The sequence below is a fragment of the Kryptolebias marmoratus genome, linkage group LG9, assembly GCF_001649575.2.
Source record: "Kryptolebias marmoratus isolate JLee-2015 linkage group LG9, ASM164957v2, whole genome shotgun sequence".
Lineage (NCBI taxonomy): Eukaryota > Metazoa > Chordata > Actinopteri > Cyprinodontiformes > Rivulidae > Kryptolebias > Kryptolebias marmoratus.
Genome location: NC_051438.1, coordinates 29,201,611 through 29,214,158, shown reverse-complemented (window position 1 = coordinate 29,214,158; position 12,548 = coordinate 29,201,611).

Sequence of the window (12,548 nt, the reverse complement as noted above, 5' to 3'; positions counted from 1 at the left end):
CGCTGCCTGCCACAACCTGTTAGAGCTCAGAGTGTGTGTTAGGAATGACCCTCAGCTACTACCACCTCAGATTTCAGCTCAACTTCTGTAAATCTGACTGAGTTACACACATTTAGTTTTAGCTCAGGCCAATTAGCTGTGATAATTTATTATTTTTTTAACTTTTCTTGCATTTATTTACCTGTTTGACATCTGTGGTCACTGGTTTAATCAGCGTTTGTTGAATTTGAATTTGTTTTAATAAACTCAAACTGCAGGAATAAATCTGAACACTGGCTCACATTTATTTAAAGCATCTCTCTTTTTCAAATAACAACAATATATAGATGTTATTATAAACAGCAGCTACCATTTTTCAGATTAAAGTGTTGGAACAAACCAAATGATTCAGCTGAGGGGGGTGAACTCAGAGCCCGAAAGCAAAAATCTTCCTTCAGTAACACAAAGAGGCAAATCAGCAAAACTATCTTTAGCCAGAGAGAGGCTTACTGTACAGTTTTCCTACTGTAAACATGTATGTGTGTCATTGTGTGTGTGTGTGTGTTCAGTGCATGACTGCCCTGGTTTCCTCCGTCCCCAACCAATCAGGAGTCTCCCTCCGTCCCCTGAGGAACAGCAGCTGGGATTAACAGTAAGGTGATGCCTGTGGGGCGTTTAAGGTAGAGACAAAGGATTCCTGCCTGTTTTTTGGTGTGTGTGTGTGTGTGTGTGTGTGCATAAATAAAAGGTGTTTGTGAGTTTGAGGATGGAGCTGGTTCTCAGAGTAATGGGCAGTTGGAGGAACATTGGTAAAAGTGTGTGTTTGGGGTGTTGCAGCGAAGGGGAATCCATCATTGTCAGAGCCCTATTGATGTGAATGTCAGACTCAGTGAGGACCAATCACACTGACATGCAGCACAAAAGCACTCACTGTAATTAGACACACACACACACACACACACACACACACACACTGGAATACAAGTATATGCCAGAGTCTGTCACATGCATACAAATACGCTCTCTCTCACACACACACACACAGGTCCTGTGTGCAGCAGTGACATCACTCAGAGCAGTTTTCCATTTTAACCAAAATATTCCACAGGATTGTCCAAAGTCCCTTTCTGACAGTAATCTGAGCAGATTACAGATTTAATCCCATCAAACACAAAGAATGCTTCTTATTGTAATAAAACCCAGAAGGTGCGGTGAAGGGAAAATGGGATTTATTATTTTCTTTTTCTTTCCAAACGTCCAGTATTCGATTCTATAAAGTCTCTGAGGTCAGATATGATGTCATGAAGGAGATGGTTCCTGCTCAGAAACTTTATTACAAGATCTTAAACGAACAATAAAAATGTGAAAACGTGGAGCAGGTGGGGGTTCCTGGTGACCCTCAGTGGAGCCAATCAGGAGCTTCCTCACAGCGGCCCTCGAACGAATGCATATCACCCGCCGCCTCTCATGACTTTTAGCTCAACATGGCCTCCGCAGCCACAAAATACAGATGTGTTGATGCTCACAGTATGTGCTGAGGATGACTCTCAGATACTACCACATAAACTTTACCTCAGTAGCTGTAATTTTGAGTAAATTTTAGATATTTTTGTGCTGGCAGACGTGGATAAGCTGAGGCAGCCATCTTGGTTGTAGCCGTTTATCCAACTTTCAGTCAGTCCAGTGGTCTGTGAGATATTTTGCTAACAGACAAACAGAGCTGACGTTAAAGTGTAACTACAACCAGGTTCAGCTCAGTATCTGTGGAGCTGTGGCTGTTTTTGTGTTTGCTAAAAATGTTTGGCTGTGGCGGCCATTTTGAATTAGGTTAGTTGTAGATTTACACCCAGGGATTAGTTTCTGAAGGTTTCCCTCAAATTGATTCATGAGATATTTTACTAACAGTACAAACAATGAATGCACAAACACCAGCAAAAACATCGTTCTGCTTTCACCTTTGGGTAATAAACTCTTTTTATTTTTCTAGTTTTCCTAAAACATGAGGTAAACATTTTAGTTTGATTAAACTTTTTTTGCTAATTTATTTCAGAGTAATGACAAATAAAACCTTGTAATTTTAAAACAGACATATAAATCTCAATGTTCTGTTTGTAAATTAACCAGTTTATACAAAATAAAAAAAACAAACAGATGAGGCTTCCAGAAAATGATGGCTGGGGATTTTAGGAGGATTGTTTTTCTATGTGGAAATAAACTTGATTTATCATTGTTTTCTGGGCTATAGTTCCACGAACTGGACAAAGAAATCTGCAAAGATGTAATTTAAACATCGTTGATTCTGCTGAAAGCTGAAAGGTCCTGCAGCTTCTGCATGTGTTAAACGGCGCAGATGTGTCATTTGTTTGTATTTCTGAGGAAGTAGTAGTATGTAAACTTGTTCGCACACGTTTAGTTATAGAGAAGGTTTGCAGGAAATAAATATTAATTCCTGTGAATTGATGAGAACCACGGCTGCGTTTGTTTAAGAGAGTTATGTTTTATTTAACAGCGTCTAGTTTTCACAGAAATTACAAAATAGTCTCATTTAAAATGCCTGCAGTCAAATTAATATTAATATTAATACATAATGCTGAGTGAAACACAGTTTGAATCGTAAATTAGTGGGAGAAACTCCCCAGAGGAAAAACGTCAAATATTTATTTTTAAAACTCAAGGTTGGGAGAAACAAAAAAGTATTTGAAGCAGAAAAAGAAAACGAAGTGAAACATTTCAGCCTAGATTTTGTTTTTTATTTTCTCGTTTTCCTTCTTTGCAATTCGAGAGCCACGTTTGCAGGAAGCTTTTGTTGCTCGTCTCCTCCTCCTCCTCTGCACATCTGTCCACTTTGCCCCGCAGGAACACATCTGGGCTTCGGCCTCCACAGAACAACACGAGGAAACAGCAGAGAGAGCCGAGGAGGACGAAGAGGAGAGGAAATCAGTTCTGCTTCGATGGCCCTCACATGTCTTCCATGCTCAGGAGGCTTAATGTTGCTGTGATTTACACAATCTGACCCATTTTCTGTCTTTTAACCAAGAAAAAAATGAGTTGGAATATTTGGGCCTGGAACCTGTTGTTCCCCAAAAATCTCAGCTTACTTTACATTTATCACAAACCCTTAGAAGCTGCGGTTTCCGAGCCGTCTTTGAACCTCTGTTCCTGCTCTCTGAAACTACAGCAGCATGTAGGAGACCAGAAAGGATCAGAAGCTCTTCATCTTCATCACCTTTTAGGACTTTAAATCCTAAGTTTTTTAGAAGTCTGCCCATGTTGGTACAAGCAGCCAATCAACAGACAGATGGACAATCAGAGCAGCAAGGTCAGAACTATGTGAATCAACAAAAATCAACAACTGAAGACGGTTTTATGAAGCATGTTTTTATCTTTTAGTCGGGAAAATGTCTCATTTGTTTACGGGGAGCCAACCACCAGGGGGCGCTTGTCCTTTGTGGCTTCGACTTCCAGCTTCCTGTTTGATCTCTAGTTATAACACATCTGGTTGTGCTCAACAAAGTGTATGTGATGGGCATGACTCTGAACGACTACCACACCGATCTGTGGGCTCTGTCAGGAGCAGCTGGAGAGCGTCGCTGCGATCTGACTCCTGATCAGTGGAAAGAGACAGACAGATCGCAAAAAATAATGTTTTTTAGGCCAAATGAACCAACTGGTTAAACACTCCACCAGCTGTGAAAACATGGATGGGCTGAACTGAAAACACCAATCAGGAATAAGCACTTTATTGACGCAGCGTCTGTGCAGAGGTGGTTTCAGCACACAGGATGGATTTTCCCATGATGCCTTGCAAATAAGGACAGATCCTGAGATGCTGAAGGATTCTGATATCCAGACCCTGACAGGCATTAAGATTAGGTCTGTTTTTATTGGTTTTCATTGTTTTCCTGCTACAGTTACTGTAACTTTGTTGGATGCAGTAATTCATTTTATTTTACAGTATTTTTCATCACAAATCTTCGCTCAGCTTCAGAAGGAAGAAAACTGGAATATAATTAGTTCTGACTGACTCGGGTTTAGAGCAATAAATAAATCTTTCCATCAGTCTGGTGTAGCACTGCTTCAAGAATTTATTTCTGTATTTTCTCTGTAAAGTTAAAACTAAACGTGTTTTTTCTTTGTTGCTGAAACATGAAATGTGTTATTAATATAAGGTAATATTCATTCATTCATTTTCTTTCACCTGGTTTTCTCTCTGGGTATTATTATTTTTATTAATTAATGAAATCAGCAGGTTTATCACATCAGTGTGTAAATGTTTAAAAAAACAACAATTTATATAAATACCTGAATGTTTTTTACAAAAAGTGTTTCATTTTGTTAAAGATCTGTGGAGTTTTACTAAAAGGATTGAGAGTTTTTAAGGAAAAGACAGTTTTCACATTTGTGTGAAAGTAATAAATAATAAAAAAAAACTAAAAAACATTTGGTTAGGTTAGAAATCTCAAAAACTAACAATATGCCTCATTAAAACACAAGTTTCAAAGTTCAGTTTATTTCAAAGATAATAACATTTATTTATTTTGACAAAATTCTTTTAGACTACTTTTAATTTTTAAAAGATCATTTAATGGATGTTTTTTTAATTAACGTGAATAGAAAATAAAAGTGCTGACAGGATATAAAAGGAAAAAGGTTTAATAACCCAAACAACAGTTATTTCAAGGCTTGACTTTCTGAGAAAAAGAAATGTTTTTTTATTCATTAATTGCACTTTAAAAAACAACAACAACAACAACAATATTGTTACCAATAAACATTTGGAGCAAAAGTTTCAAAATAAAAAACCTTCAATCGGTTCTAATTAAGTTCTCATCGAGCAGAGCGCTGACTTTACTCTGCCGTTTGGGTGAATTATTGTTGAGAAAACAACCGAATAATTACAGGAGAATAATCAAACCTTTTCCCCAGACAGGCAACAAACTTCCACTCCATCTATTTTTTAACAGACGTGTTTTTCTTGCTGCTTCTCGTATCTTGAGCACCTGAGGGAAATGTAATTGCACCTTCCTGCTGACAATAATACAAGCAGACTGGCTTCATGAATAATTCACGCCGTCTGACATGATGCGCAGGGTTTTAATTCAGAGGTCATCCTGTGTCCTGACTGGTCAGAGTTGGAAGCAGCTGGAAGTCTTCGAGCTCCTGATTGTAGACATTCATGAATTAGTTTTTGGTATCTGAACGCATGTTTGTACTCGTGCAGGAATCGCTCCCTGCCTGCGCTGCATTCGGTCTGCGGTTCTGTGTGTTTTCTCCCCGATGTTCAGAATATTTTCACCTGGAGGAAGCACACGGTTCAGTGATCTGAGTCCTGTTACAACACCACGCTGAGGCGGTCAGGTGAGTGTAATGCTAATTCCTCCAGTCTGCTCGGGTCAAACACACAAGATATACATATTTAAAATAAAGTGAGCAAAGCTTGAGGCTGGGAGTATTTACATAAATCATACCTGCTGCTAGACTGTGTAATTTACCATTTAGAATCATTTAAAATGCATAATTCCATGTTCAGTCTGTAAACCTGTTTCCTTTGCTCAGATATGTAAAAATGCAGCAAGATTCACAATATAGTCCTGGACTCAACACATTTAATCTCTCTCACAATCATGAGAATGTCTTATCTGATGAGAAAAGACAAAAAAGTCAGCATCTGTCCTCAGTTTCCCAGATGTTGGACTATCGTGATCCAAGGTTTCTAACCTCTCTGTTCCACAATGCTGTATGTTTTCAGTTTCTTTCAATCATTGAAAAGCATTCTTCTCATATTACATTATGTCTGTATTTAACTTTATAAACATGTTTATGATCTTACATGAGAGCCTGAAACCATCAGTTGTGGTCCAGTTGATTATCTCACAGTTTCTCTTTCAAATACACTTCAGCTTTCAGCTACTGTTTTACTGGTTTTAGCTTTTAGCTATGGCTTTGCTGGTCTTAGATATGAGTTACTGTGTTTCTACGGTAATTTAAGCTTTTCTTCTGATTGTTTCAGCTTTAATAACTCAATCAGTGCTCAGCGTTCACGCTGCCTTTTAGCAGAAGGTGCAGCTACTCTTGTTTAAATTTAGCTTCGTTCAGATGAGGCCTGTCAGAGAAGAAGACGTCATTCTGATTCCTGATTCCTGAGCCTGCTCCAAGGTCTCCTCCCAGTGGGACCAGCCTGGAAATCCTCCAGAAGGACTCGTCCAGGGCCAAGCCTGAAAAAGCTCCAGGAGGTAACCTTCACATGAGTCCACCACCTGCAGGGGGAGGAGTCAAGGTGGGGTCATAAAGTGACTTTAGGTGAACATCCAGCTCGACGGGAAATGCGGCTTCATTTGTTAGTTTAAAGCGTTGTCATTCCCGTCAAATATGAGCCTAACTGATGAACACAAACATCTTCTTCTGTTCTTCTGGCATGTTTTTCTGTTTCAGCAGGACTTACATGAATCCGTCTCCCTCTGTGGAGGAAGTGATGTAGTTTTATTCCTGTGAGCAGTGAGAGATGAAACCACAACAACAGACCTGTAGAGCTGCAGGACGCAGAGAAACACCCGAGCATCCATCCAGCAGCCACTCCGGGGCTTCGGCTCAGCTGGCAGAGCTGCTGGATCTCATGCAGGATTTTTGGATGCTCCAGTAAATAATTTAAACAGTTCAAGCTTGACTCCCGAACCTCTGAAGTACATGAATTATACAGCGTGTAAAGTGAGCTTTTTGACAAGATATTTTCAGAACTGTCAAATTCTCAGCAGTCTTTAGTTTGGACTTGAACGTCTGACACTTTAACACGCGTACACAAAACTGCCCTGTACCGGATGAAAATGTATTTGTTTCAGAAATGACGAGTAAATAAAACATAAACTTGGTTATTTTGTAATTTGATCCACCAGCTCAGATGATCTGAGATGTGATAAATGTACAGTAACAACATATAACCGTCCTTTAGATATAAAAGATAAAAAACAACACCCTTGTTTATCCTTATTCTCATCTACACCCAGATCGCGTCTTCTTAATGTTGCACTTTTCTATGATCTCTCTTTCCCCCGACAGAAGAACGGGTGTGAAGTGCGATGTCAGGCCCTCCTGCTGCTCGTCCATCATGATTTTTCTGGTAGTGCTCTCAATAACTCAGCAGGCCCTCATGCTCCATGAGAGCGCAATTAGGTCTACTGACAACTGCATTTTTCTCCTCAGGAATAAAGTGGTGCGACCCGTTCGTATTAATCTCAATGGAGATTTTGACTGATGAAATGAAAGGATGTCTTCCTGCTGAGCGCGGTGCTGCTCCGCTGTCGCCTGCTTTCATGTAGCCGATCGTGAGGCAGAGCATCAGAACAGGTGGTTTTTTTATTTTAGGAAGGTAGAATCTTGAAACTGGGCCAGCTGCACTTAAAGGCTGGCAGAAACTGAAGTCTGAAGGTCACATGAACTTTTATAAAACCGTCCAAGACATCATAAGATGAACTGGAAAACACTCTGAGAGCAAATCTTTTCTGTCAAGGCCACAACGTCAACTCACAGGTTTTGGCAAAGTGAATCAGACCCAAACCCAAAATTAAATTAGTTTCTGTGCGTCTGTGCTGCAAATCTGCACATTAGAAGACAAAAGGAAGCTTAAGGAGACAGTAAGGACGAATAAGGAGACAAAATGTACCATAAAGAAACAAAGGATGCATAAAAAGGACAAAAGGAGACAAAAAGGATGCATGAGAATAAAAAAGGACACAAGGAGACAAAAAGGATGCATGAGAATAAAAAAGGACACAAGGAGACAAAAAGGATGCATGAGAATAAAAAAGGACACAAGGAGACAAAAAGGACTTAAAGGAGCTTTCTGAGCTTGATCCATCATTTGGTTGTAAATAATTCTTCTTCTCTGTGTGACGTTCACTAAGTGGGAGGAACAGGAAACTGTATTTTAACCATCTGCCTTCATCAAGGACAGAAAGCTTCCAGCACACAACAAAAAAAACAAAAAGAGAGAAAAACAATCCAGCTCAGGCAACAAGAGGAAAGAAATAAAGGGGGTAAATTTGGAGATGGAAATAGAAACAGGAATCAGGGAGGAAAACGAGGAAATGAACATGAGAGAAAAGAGACGTACAATTCATCAGTTTGGCTAAATTTGGAATACTGCTAAATATGTTTTCCTGTGCAGATGTGAAGAAGTGTGCCTCTTAAACTGATTACGAGTGGCAGACGAGCTGTAAGTCAAGGTTGAGGTTGGCTGAAGGAAAAGGATGGTTTATATGAAGACTCTGATAATGTGATGATGCAGGAAAACATGAAGCAGAAGTTCAGATTCACCTTGATGGAGTCGTGCTAACGGCCTGTTCTAAATGACTTTATTTCTCTTAATTCTTACTGCTGATGAACGTTCAGTTGCTTTTTTTTAATAAACTGAATTTATTACAAGCCAGAGTGTGACACTACAGCAGCAGAACCTGAGTCTAAAGCAAACAGAATCCGAACAAAAAAGGTGAAACTTTTTAAATGTTCCTGTCTGATGTGATCTAAACTCATTAGGCAGAGAAAAGCTGGCTTACAAGCATCTACTGAGAAACCCTTTTACATTTCCTTGCTCCTGAAATAAATCTCACCAGAGAGTGTTTATCATTGTTGATCATCAGCAGAAAAACTAAAAAACTTCTTTGCCTTTTCGGCACTCCATATTTATCTACATCTTTATAACAGTGAGAGTAAATGCACCATCATCCGTTTCCAACTTCCAAGCAAATTGTAATTTTGACAAGACTTGATAGATGTGATTGTTGTAGCAACAAATAATGTAATCCCTGCCAATATGGTAATAATCTGAGCCATTCGTAATGAAATAAATCCAATAATAATAGTTTCTCATTAGAAGCAGGTACCGTGGATTCTATAGTCATCATATTCATTCATCAAAGATCCTTAATTGTGGTCTGTAGCAACCAGTAATGTTACATTATTGGCTGTTGTTAAGTATTGGTTGCTCCTTGCAGCAGATGTTAAACCACTGATGGATTTTGGTGACCTACTGAAGGCAGGATTATTTCCAGAGTTATCTGTGGTGGCATCTAACTGTGTTGAACTGTTAGAGACTCAAAATGGGGAAAAAATGAACAAATTTTCAGTTGCAGTTTTACTGAATTATGAATGTTTACGACCAAGTGACCAGTGAGCCATGCAGCCACGTTTTAAGCAGCTTTTTATATTTTTAGAATGATGTTTTTGATTGTGCACATTGTTTTGTTGCCCACAATGTGTCCACCTCTGCAGCTGCCCCTGCATTTATGATTTAATCTACTGGAGTATAATTTAGGAATGAAGACAGGTAGATTTGGACCAGTTTTTTAGTAATTATTAGTGAATATCTGTGTGGTTTTAGAGCTGGACATTTGCCTTGGACGTCTTCTCGGAGGAGAGCTGCCATGCAGGTGTGAAGATGCTCTGGAGACGGGTTTGAGACGTCCTGTGGACACAATGGAGAGACTGAGAACATCCGTGAAGGTTTTGAGACACTTTGGAGACTTCCTTAGTCCCCGACAGTCGCAGCTCAAAGAGACGCTGATTTCAACTCTTTGCTGCTGTAAACTGAATGAACACAGATCCATCTAAGAAGTCAGGGAAAAGACAGCACCTGCTCCGGAATTTGACTGTTTTCCTTACATTTCCGAGGGAGGTTCAGACTGCAGGTAAGTCCTCTCACTGTGCCGGTTCTGTTTCAGATATCTCCCACTCCTTTGTGACACTGAGAGCTGCAGCTTTGCCTCCTATAGCAGACACCGATTATCTGCTCCGATATGAAAAACGCTCAAGTCTCTTTCAGGTTTTCCTTCAAGCATCTCACTGAAGAATGCAGGAGTGGATATGATGACTCTCAGTGGCAGATAAAAACTACTAAAACAGGCCTTTCATTACAAAACCACAGTTATCGATGTGTTGTTACTCATCTGCTCTCCTTTCAGCAGAAAAAAAACAGTTTGTCTGCCAAAAAAGAAAAAAAAAACAACTTCTGAAAGAGGTTTTGTGAGGACATACAGTGCTGATTTAGCTGCTGCAGTCTGACTTTCTGAAAAGTCCATTCTCAGTGAACCGTTACAGCTCTTAAAACTGAAATACTCGACTGTAAACCTTCAAGAAACTCTGGTTTTTCTGCTGCTGCTCGAAGCTCCAGGTCGTTTCTTCAAACTGTAAAATATCTGGATGTCATCTGTCCTGTTTGAGATTGAAGGGACACATATCGCCCTCCTTTTAGCATGACAACATTTAAAAACCAGAGAAAGCGTTGGGCACGACTCTCAGCTACTACCACAGCAGCTTTGAGTTTAATGTCTGTAAAAGTGTCTGATAATAAACAGACAATCACTGATCAGAGTTAGGCTGTAAGTAAAAAGTGAATAAATTACCTTTTTGTATTTTTCATATATATTATATATATATATATATATATATATATATATATATATAATATATATATATAATAATAAACCCCACAAAGTAAATGAGAACTCCAGCCCCTCCCCCACACTGCCAGGTAAACATGGTGCATCCCAATTATCCCGTTATTCTCGTTTAAGCAGGTGTGATGAAGCTGAGACTCTTAATTAACTCCAGCTGCTACTCCTGAGTAAAAACAATTTAACTTCATGTAAATAACAAGTTACTAAAGTGCAACAATGATGACGAAAGGTAACTAAAGGTGATTAAATATGCATATAGAAATGTGAAGTGTTGTTAACCATTTAAAGTTTAAGTTTTAAGTTCATTCTTTTACAGTACATAGCAGGTTTAAATGAACAGGCTAATTTTCAGCCGGAGTCCTGTCCTATTTTATATAAAATAAAACCTGAAAACCTTGAAAAGTTTACATTTTATCACTGGGGATCAGAGAAACACTGGGTTATCTTCACTGTCATGAACACCGGTCAAAGAAAACATCATAAAGTAAGAAACTTTCTTTCCATGTCGATGGTTAATGTGTTCTTAAATTAAATATTTTGAGAGAAACAGCCGCCGACTTCCACGTGTTTGTTTACCTACAGAAACAGCCGAAGTGACAGAAAACGGGTCAAGCCGTTCAGGACGGAGAAGTCCAACAGTTTTGATACTTTGATCTGAATTTATGATCAGATTTTTAAATTAAAAAATGCAGATTAAAGCGCTTTGTTTACACTGAGTGCATACCCACATTTCAGAACTGCATACCAATGTATCCAGAAAACTACAGGAATAAACTCGTTCAGGTGATAAAGTTCAGGATAATATGGTTTTTATGTTTGATATCTTAGTTTGCAATGAGTTCCTTTAACAGCTACAACAACATATTAAAAGCATCACATTTCTTTATAACACTATAAAATATCAGAATAACAATAAATGGTCCCCAACTCCATCATTTGTTCAGTCTGATATAATTATTACTTTTCATTTTTATCATTCCTCTTTGCTTTCAGTTTTAGATACTAAAGAAAGTTAAAAAACAAAACAACTGGACTTTTATTCTGTGTATAATTCTGTACAGAATAGAAGTCCAGTGGTTTTTGGTTTTATTTTTTTAACTTCTTTTGGTTTTATGATGACTTGGGTGACTAAGAATCTACAGCAGCAGCTTTAAAAACAAAACTTCTGTTATTTGTAGAAAACTTTGGAACAATAATATTATTTCTCTGATCGTCAGTTTTAACTGTAAGTTTAGCCTTTTTTTTTTACCCCTCAGGGAATCTCTGTTGGAGGCAGAACTCCTCTTCAGCTGCATTCCTGACACCTCCACCAGCCAATCAGCTGCGAGGTCCAGGCCCACGCGGGCCAATGGCAGCCTGTCCGGGGCGTGTCTGAGCACAGAGAGGTGCGTATTTTGGAGTTTGGTTAATGACTGCAGCAAGAAAACAGTGTCGGAGCGCACCGAACTGGCTCTGCTCGTCTGTAGTCCGCGTGTGTGTGCGCGCGCGCATCATGGCTGGGGGTCCACATCAGTCCGACGCGCAGGCTGACGTGCTGTAATCTCCACGGGGACCCGGGTTCTGTTGTTGTGAATGTGAACCGGTGCGCCGGCGGGGAGCAGCCGCGGACGCTCCGGCGCGTCTCCAACTTGACCCCCACCAGACAATGGGAGCAGCTGAGCCGTGCTGCTGCAGCGCTGAGTCTTACTACGACTACTACTACTCGCCCCTGGGAGATAAGCGCGAGGAGAAGAGGGGGGATCAGCAGCAGGAGGAGAAGGAAGAGGAGGCAGACTTGTTCTACCTGCAGCAGCAGCAGCAGCGGCGGCGGCGGCGGCGGCGGGACCCCCCCAGCAGCAGCCCAGACGCACAGATTCAGAGCGCCGCTCCGGCTGCCCCAGGGACGCATGTGAGCCAGAACCTGCAGATGTGAGAGGGAACACTCCTCTGCGCGCGGATTTAACGCGTGCACGTTTGTTTCGGAGCTCTCCGCAGTCAGACAACCTCTGAAGGAATATGTCCCGTTTTCTTTTCACCTGCGGCGGAACGCACGGACCGGACCTAACTGGGTCTGTTTGTGTAGCAGTTACCAGCAGCCTCCTCTGAGACCAGAGAACCCCCCCTCACCCCCTCCCTTATCTG